The sequence below is a fragment of the Triticum aestivum genome, chromosome 5A (genome assembly GCF_018294505.1).
Source record: "Triticum aestivum cultivar Chinese Spring chromosome 5A, IWGSC CS RefSeq v2.1, whole genome shotgun sequence".
Lineage (NCBI taxonomy): Eukaryota > Viridiplantae > Streptophyta > Magnoliopsida > Poales > Poaceae > Triticum > Triticum aestivum.
Window position 1 is genome coordinate 566,462,216 of NC_057806.1, and position 6,798 is coordinate 566,469,013.

Here is a 6,798-nt window from a genome sequence, read left to right on the forward strand (position 1 = left end):
TTCTATATGTCACGTTGTCTAGTGTCAAAGGATTCAAGAAAACCAGGGCTTCGTCATTAGCCGGAAGTAACAGGTGCATAATGGTATGAAGCTCTCCAAAATTGTTTTGGAACGGAGTCTCGGATAGGATAATTAGCTTTTTGGTACGAAGTTCAGCAAGAGCCTTCTGAATATCGCTATTTGGAAGGCCTTTGCTGAAATTCGTACCAAAAGGCAAATTATTCTATCCAGAACTCCGCTCCAAAACCACTTTGAAGAGCTTCGTAGCATCATACGCCTGTTACTTCCGGCTAATGATGTAGCCATGGATTTCTTCAATACTTTGACAGACAACATGACATATATATGAGATCATAAATTTTTTTGGATCAACTTGTGCACATCCATAATGGGGGCATTCTTGATAACTCTATGTCAAAAGTCAAACTTTGACATATGATCAAATATTGTCGCATATGTCAAAATTCATACTTTGACATATGATCAAATGTTGCATATGTCAAAAATCAAACTTTGACATTTGATCAAACTTTGATATATGATCGAATGTTGCATATGTCAAAATTCAAAGTTTGACATATGATCAAACTTTTACATATGATTGAATGTTGCATATGTCAAAATTCAAACTTTGACATATGATCAAACTTTGATATATGATCAAATGTTGCATATGTCAAAATTCAAACTTTGACATATGATCAAACTTTGATATATGATCAAATGTTGCATATGTCAAAATTCAAACTTTGACATATGATCAAACTTTGATATATGATCAAATGTTGCATATGTCAAAATTCAAACTTTGATATATGATCAAATGTTGCATATGTTACCGGAGTTTTCTATATGAACAAAAAATTCTACATGACATGTACGACGCCCCCCCTCATGTCGAATTTATCGGGGAGGGGGTAGACGACAACGACGCTCACCCCTCATGACATGTCCGACGTCCGACGCCCCCTGTCGGTGTCAAAACCGGCGGATCTCGGGTAGGGGGTCCCGAACTGTGCTTCTAGGATAGATGGTAACAGGAGGCAGGGGATACGATGTTTTACCCAGGTTCGGGCCCTCTTGATGGAGGTAAAACCCTACGTCCTGCTTGATTTATTCTTGATGGTATGAGTATTACAAGAGTTGATCTACCACGAGATCGGAGAGGCTAAACCCTAGAAGCTAGCCTATGGTATGATTGTATGTTGTATATATCTATCGACTAGCCTGGCCTCGGTTTATATAATGCACTAGAGGCCTAGGATAACAAGAGTCCTAGCCAAATACGCCGGTGGGGAGGAGTCCTTGTCTTGATCACCAAGTCTTGTGGAATCTTCCTTGTATGCGACACCTGTCCGAACTGGCCCATGAGTATACGGCCATGGGGGTCCTCGGCCCAATCTAACAGACCGGGAGATGATGTGGTGAGTACCCCCTAGTCCAGGACACCGTCAGTAGCCCCCTGAACCGGTCTTCAAGTTAGGGACGCTCCTCGATTCTTCCGAACCTTTCTTCATCTTCGGTTGTCGGTCTTGAAAACTGGTTCAACAAATCTTCTCATCTTCGATCTTGAGGATCACCGAAATGCATTCGACGAGTTTACATGTCAGGTACCCGAGGAGCCCCTTTAAGTTTCCGGCCTTTATCAATGCCTTGTTATTTTTATGCCACACCTCGGGTTTGAAGTTGTTCCCGGGCGGTAGCGTCCTCTTGCGTCTGAGCTCCAATGCTGGACTGCATTCGAGGTATCTTTTGCAGCCGAGCACCAACGCCGGACCGTTTCCCAGCTCTAACGCCGGAATGTATCCGAGCTCCAACGCCGGACTATGTATCTGAGCTCCAACGTCGGACTGTATCCGAGCTCCAACGCTGGAAATGCCCTCTATGGAGCCAGCCACTAGCGCCCGAGATTTATGCCGGACTACTTCTGAGGTGGTGCACCACCCCGAATGTGGGCCGATTTTTCTCAATATTTTTGATTGGTGCAATTTATTCTCTGTCGAGATATATAGCCAGTAGCCCTCAAGGTGGGTATCGGTCTAAAACCTGAGATGCACATGAAGGATGACATAAGACCGCTGATCCCAGTAGCCGCTGAGACTCAGGTTGATTTGCAAAATCGGCCTGAGGATCAAGTCCTAGCTCGGCAGAATACTTCGAGACACTAAAAGCGGCGTGCTCAGACCTCGAGACTCAGGTTGGGTGCGGCTGACCAACCTGAGGATCAAAATCTCCTTGGAAACTATATTGCACATAAAATTTTCTGCATTGGACAGGCAATGTAGTAGCCCCCGAGACACTGGTCGGGTGGCAACACTAGATCAGGGGATCGATGTGCCCCTTTAATATTTTTAAATAATAAGCCCGAAGCCCAGTAGCCCTCGAGCCTTAATGCGGGCACGGGTGGCCGAATTAAGGATCGATATCCATAGTAAAATCACAAATTATGTGTAATGACTCTATGTATCCAAGTATTTTACGTCATTTAATGCTCGGATCCGCATTGTACAAAACTTTGTTGGCCGACCATTGGCTTCCACCTCCTCGGCCAGTAGCCGAGGAGTGTTTGTCTTACTTTATAAAGCCTTTATGAGGGCAAAGATTTACGACAAACAAGGCAATCTGGCCATACAGTTTTATAAACAAAGGTACGTGGAGAGATATGTTATATTGCTTGTTTAACATAAGAAATGTCTTCCAAAGAAAATAGTCCCGCTATCGGTTCCTTTCTTTGGGTTGTCATGCTAAGCATGATCATGAAACCTCAGCTCTAATGTAAGAGCAAAATATTGAGGATTTTTTTGGAGGCCAGTTACTAGCCCCCGGTAGTGTTCGGTGACAGTCGAGGTCAAGCCGTAAACACTTCGGCCAATGTTATGAACGGCCCATCATTTAACATAGTCATCGGATCGCTGACCAGTTTACACCTATTGTGACAGTTAGTTTTCGGCTTTCTCCACTGAGGTGCTTGACCATGCGAGCTGGAAGCACAATTGCAGTGGTTCTCCCTTTGCACACCTAGCCGAATAAAGCGGAACGTAGGAGGAAAGCACAGGAGCCGGACAACCCAACTATTGACCGAAGACACAATTCGAAACCGATGCATATATAGCAATATCCGAGAATGTTTTTGCCGAATCCCTAAAGGTGTCCGGCGTTGCACTGCGAGATTAATGCTGGAAAAGCACAAATAGTTTAAAAGTGCCATAGGCTCGAAAAGCCAAAAAACTTATTCAAAAGTTTAATGTTCGAACTAGATCAAGTGTTCGGTGCCAATCCGAAAATTGGACTTGAAAAAAAAGTGCTTCTGTCGTGCTTTAACATGACACATCCTATCTCAAGACTTCAAGCAGGTCAGCCTACGGCTTCAACCTCTTATCCCGAAGGTGGAGTACTTCTCATTAGGCCAGTTTAGCAAACTAAACTCTAGCAGTTTTGAGAGAGAAATTAGGCTCCTCAGCTAGTGACCACACACTCGTGTCGAAAAAAGGAGTGATGAATACTAATAAAAACTTCGCAACAACTGAGAAGAATAACACTTTTATTAAATGGCTCATATAAATTTAAGAGCCCCAGGTGACTTGGCTAAAAGAATTTTATGTATAATGATTGTATGTACCGAAGTACTAATATCATATCTTTGTTCACCCGAACTTTAAACGCGTCTTAACCGACCGTCGGCTTCTCCCTCTTTGTTCAAGGACCGAAAAGTGTTATGTACTCCACTTGTCGAGAATATCGACAGTGTTTCCGATAACCAGGCAACCGGGCCAGAAGGTTGTAACAGACAAAGCGTGCTCAGGGAACTTATGCTATATTACAGACGAAGTGTAAGAAGCATCTTCGAAGAAAATAGTACCCCCACCGATACCTTTCTTCGGTGCTCATTATTACTATGAGACTTGTGCAATAGATTTTTTGTACTCATGAGTTCCGTTGTGTGCCGACCATGATTGAAAACAATAAGAGCGCTAGCTTTCGGCTTCACCCAGTCTGAGGTCAGAGCTCGGAGGACCCGGTCGTGACAATCGCAGAGGTGCTCCCTTTACTCCCTAGCCGAACAATCGGGAACGTAGGGGTAAGCACAGGAGTCAGGCAACCCAGCTTGCAAATTGCTTAAGTCAATATGGTGCATATTGTGGCGTAATACACGAACAAGGAACGAAGCCGTACAAGTATAATCATATGCAAGAGGAAAAGCTTCATAAAGGAAGCCCCCAAATAAACGGGGTATTTGAATTTGTGTGTCACAAACAAAGTTTTGACAAGGAGATTCTCTACAAGCAACTTTTTTCAAAAAGGTATAATGCTTGGTCGAACCGAACACAAGTTAAAAATTTAAAACTTTGAGCATGAAGGCAACTTAGCTGGTTAATGTGTTCGGTATTGATAACGCGGCCCGAGCTTGATGCGGGAAAAGGTTCCATCCCCCAAGCCGGTCCCAAGGTGGCGGAGCAAAGGGCTCGACACTCTGAAGTGGTGACATAGCACGGTCAATGCAGGCCAGCATAGTGATGCCGAAGCCCCCGGCATGGGGTAATGAAGTGTTGACGAAGCCCCCCGTCCAGCCGAGGTGACGTGGTATGTCAGTACGCCGAGTTGACGATACTGCCCAACCCGGATCATTTTCCTGTGCACAAAAAATAGCGCAAACCGGAGATAATAGTAATGATAATAAAAAAATGTTGCATAATAAATAATTTATGCAAAGTGAGTAATAAAAGAAATATGGCCTGGCGCCAAAGTCAATGTCGATGCAGGGCGTCGGTGTGATGCGGTAAAGGTGTGGCAAAGTCTGAATTCATAGGTCGGTCCGAGTTCCGTATGCGGCGTTCGCTGAACTATGTACGGAAACTGACCGAACCACCACGCGATCGTCGTTAGTGCGGACACCATTCGATAGCATGTGTACAAGAACAAACCAGAGTAATAATTTCTTAGGAAAAATAAACTCCAACAAGCAAAAATTACTAGGATTAATAGCACCTAGTTTATTTGTTGTAGCAATCCGAAGAAAGGTGACTCCCAAAATTGGGACTCGATCCGCACACCCATTGCCTGATGGGCGATAAAGCGATGGTATGGCGATGCTGGCAAAGCTTGGCTCGCCGAGGCAAAGCCCTCGGTCCAGCTAACGTGACGGAGCTGGTCGGCTAGTGACGTCGAAGTCTCCGGAGTAGGTTGATGAAGAGATGGCGAAGCCCTCGGTCCAGCCGAGGTGTCAAAGCCTCGATGTTAGCCGATGAGTCGAAGTAGACCGGCATGATGGACACCATCTTGAAGAAGCAATAGTGCGGCCCTGCCGATGCAGGTCGTGACGTGGTCGATGCCGGCTTGATGAAGTGACTGTGCGGCGATGGCGGTATGCCCGCTCCGTGTAATCCGTGGGGCGGCGATGTTGGTGATGATTTATCCTTCGCGATACCGGACTCTTGTTCGGCTTGCCGAGATGAAGATCCAAAGAAGTTGAGCTCGGCTCACGTGTCTAGCGCAGGTCGGCAGCCTTGGAGCAATATCGCCGGACTGGTTTAACACCAGCATGATGATGAAGATAACCTCAGGGAGGCTTAAAAATTTACGGGCACGTGTTTAAAAACAACGTACAATACCCTAGAAGAGAATTTCTCTAAAAAGATTGTCGAATATCACGTTCATAAAGAAACATGAATTCGGGTCGGTTCTGTATTCGCGTAGAAAATGGATCCGAAAATTGGTCCACTCATCGGAAGGTTCCCGGAGTTTGAACCGTCTGATCGAGCTGAAATTTGGAGAGGTGGGAGATATGGGAATTCGGCAGTAGATGAACGGTTGGATCTTCCAAAGGACCTTCGAGCTGGGCTCTGGAGACCACGCCCTAAATTCATCCAGATTCCCGTCCAGATTTGACAGGGCTCCGGTATATCATGGATTGTCGGACATTCCTCCATCGGAACTCGACGAAATTTTGCATGGCTGTTGTGGTCGTAATTCCGCACTATTTCGTCGAAGCAATCGTCAAACTGACACTCGAGGAGGCGGTGACGGCAAATACAAGTTCATTGTCCATAAAAACAGCACGGCCGCCTGAGGGCAATGTTGACGTTGAGCCCTCGAACTTCATGGATGACTCCTCTATGATCATGATAGAGATCGGAGTTGATGTTTAAGAAGGCCCCCGTCCGAACATGACGATCGGAGATGGGGCACGGTCCTCGGTCGAGCCAAGGTGACCAGTCGAGCCGGCGACAAAGATGCCGGCGTCGCAGTTGACCTGCGGGCGAGCCATTGATCCTTTTGTTGATCACACAGCGGAACTCTCAATGAAAGCACCAATGTCGGTGTCAAAACCAGCGGATCTCGGGTAGGGGGTCCCGAACTGTGCGTTTAGGATCGATGGTAACAGGAGGCAGGGGACACGATGTTTTACCCAGGTTCAGGCCTTCTTGATGGAGGTAAAACCCTACGTCCTGCTTGATTTATTCTTGATGATATGAGTATTACAAGAGTTGATCTACCACGAGATCGGAGAGGCTAAACCCTAGAAGCTAGCCTATGGTATGATTGTATGTTGTATATATCTATCAACTAGCCTGGCCTCGGTTTATATAATGCACCAGAGGCCTAGGATAACAAGAGTCCTAGCCGAATACGCCGGTGGGGAGGAGTCCTTGTCTTGATCGCCAAGTCTTGTGGAATCTTCCTTGTATGCGGCAGCTGTCCGAACTGTCCCATGAGTATACGGCCATGGGGGTCCTCGGCCCAATCTAACAGACCGGGAGATGACATGGTGAGTACCCCCTAGTTCAGGACACCGTCACC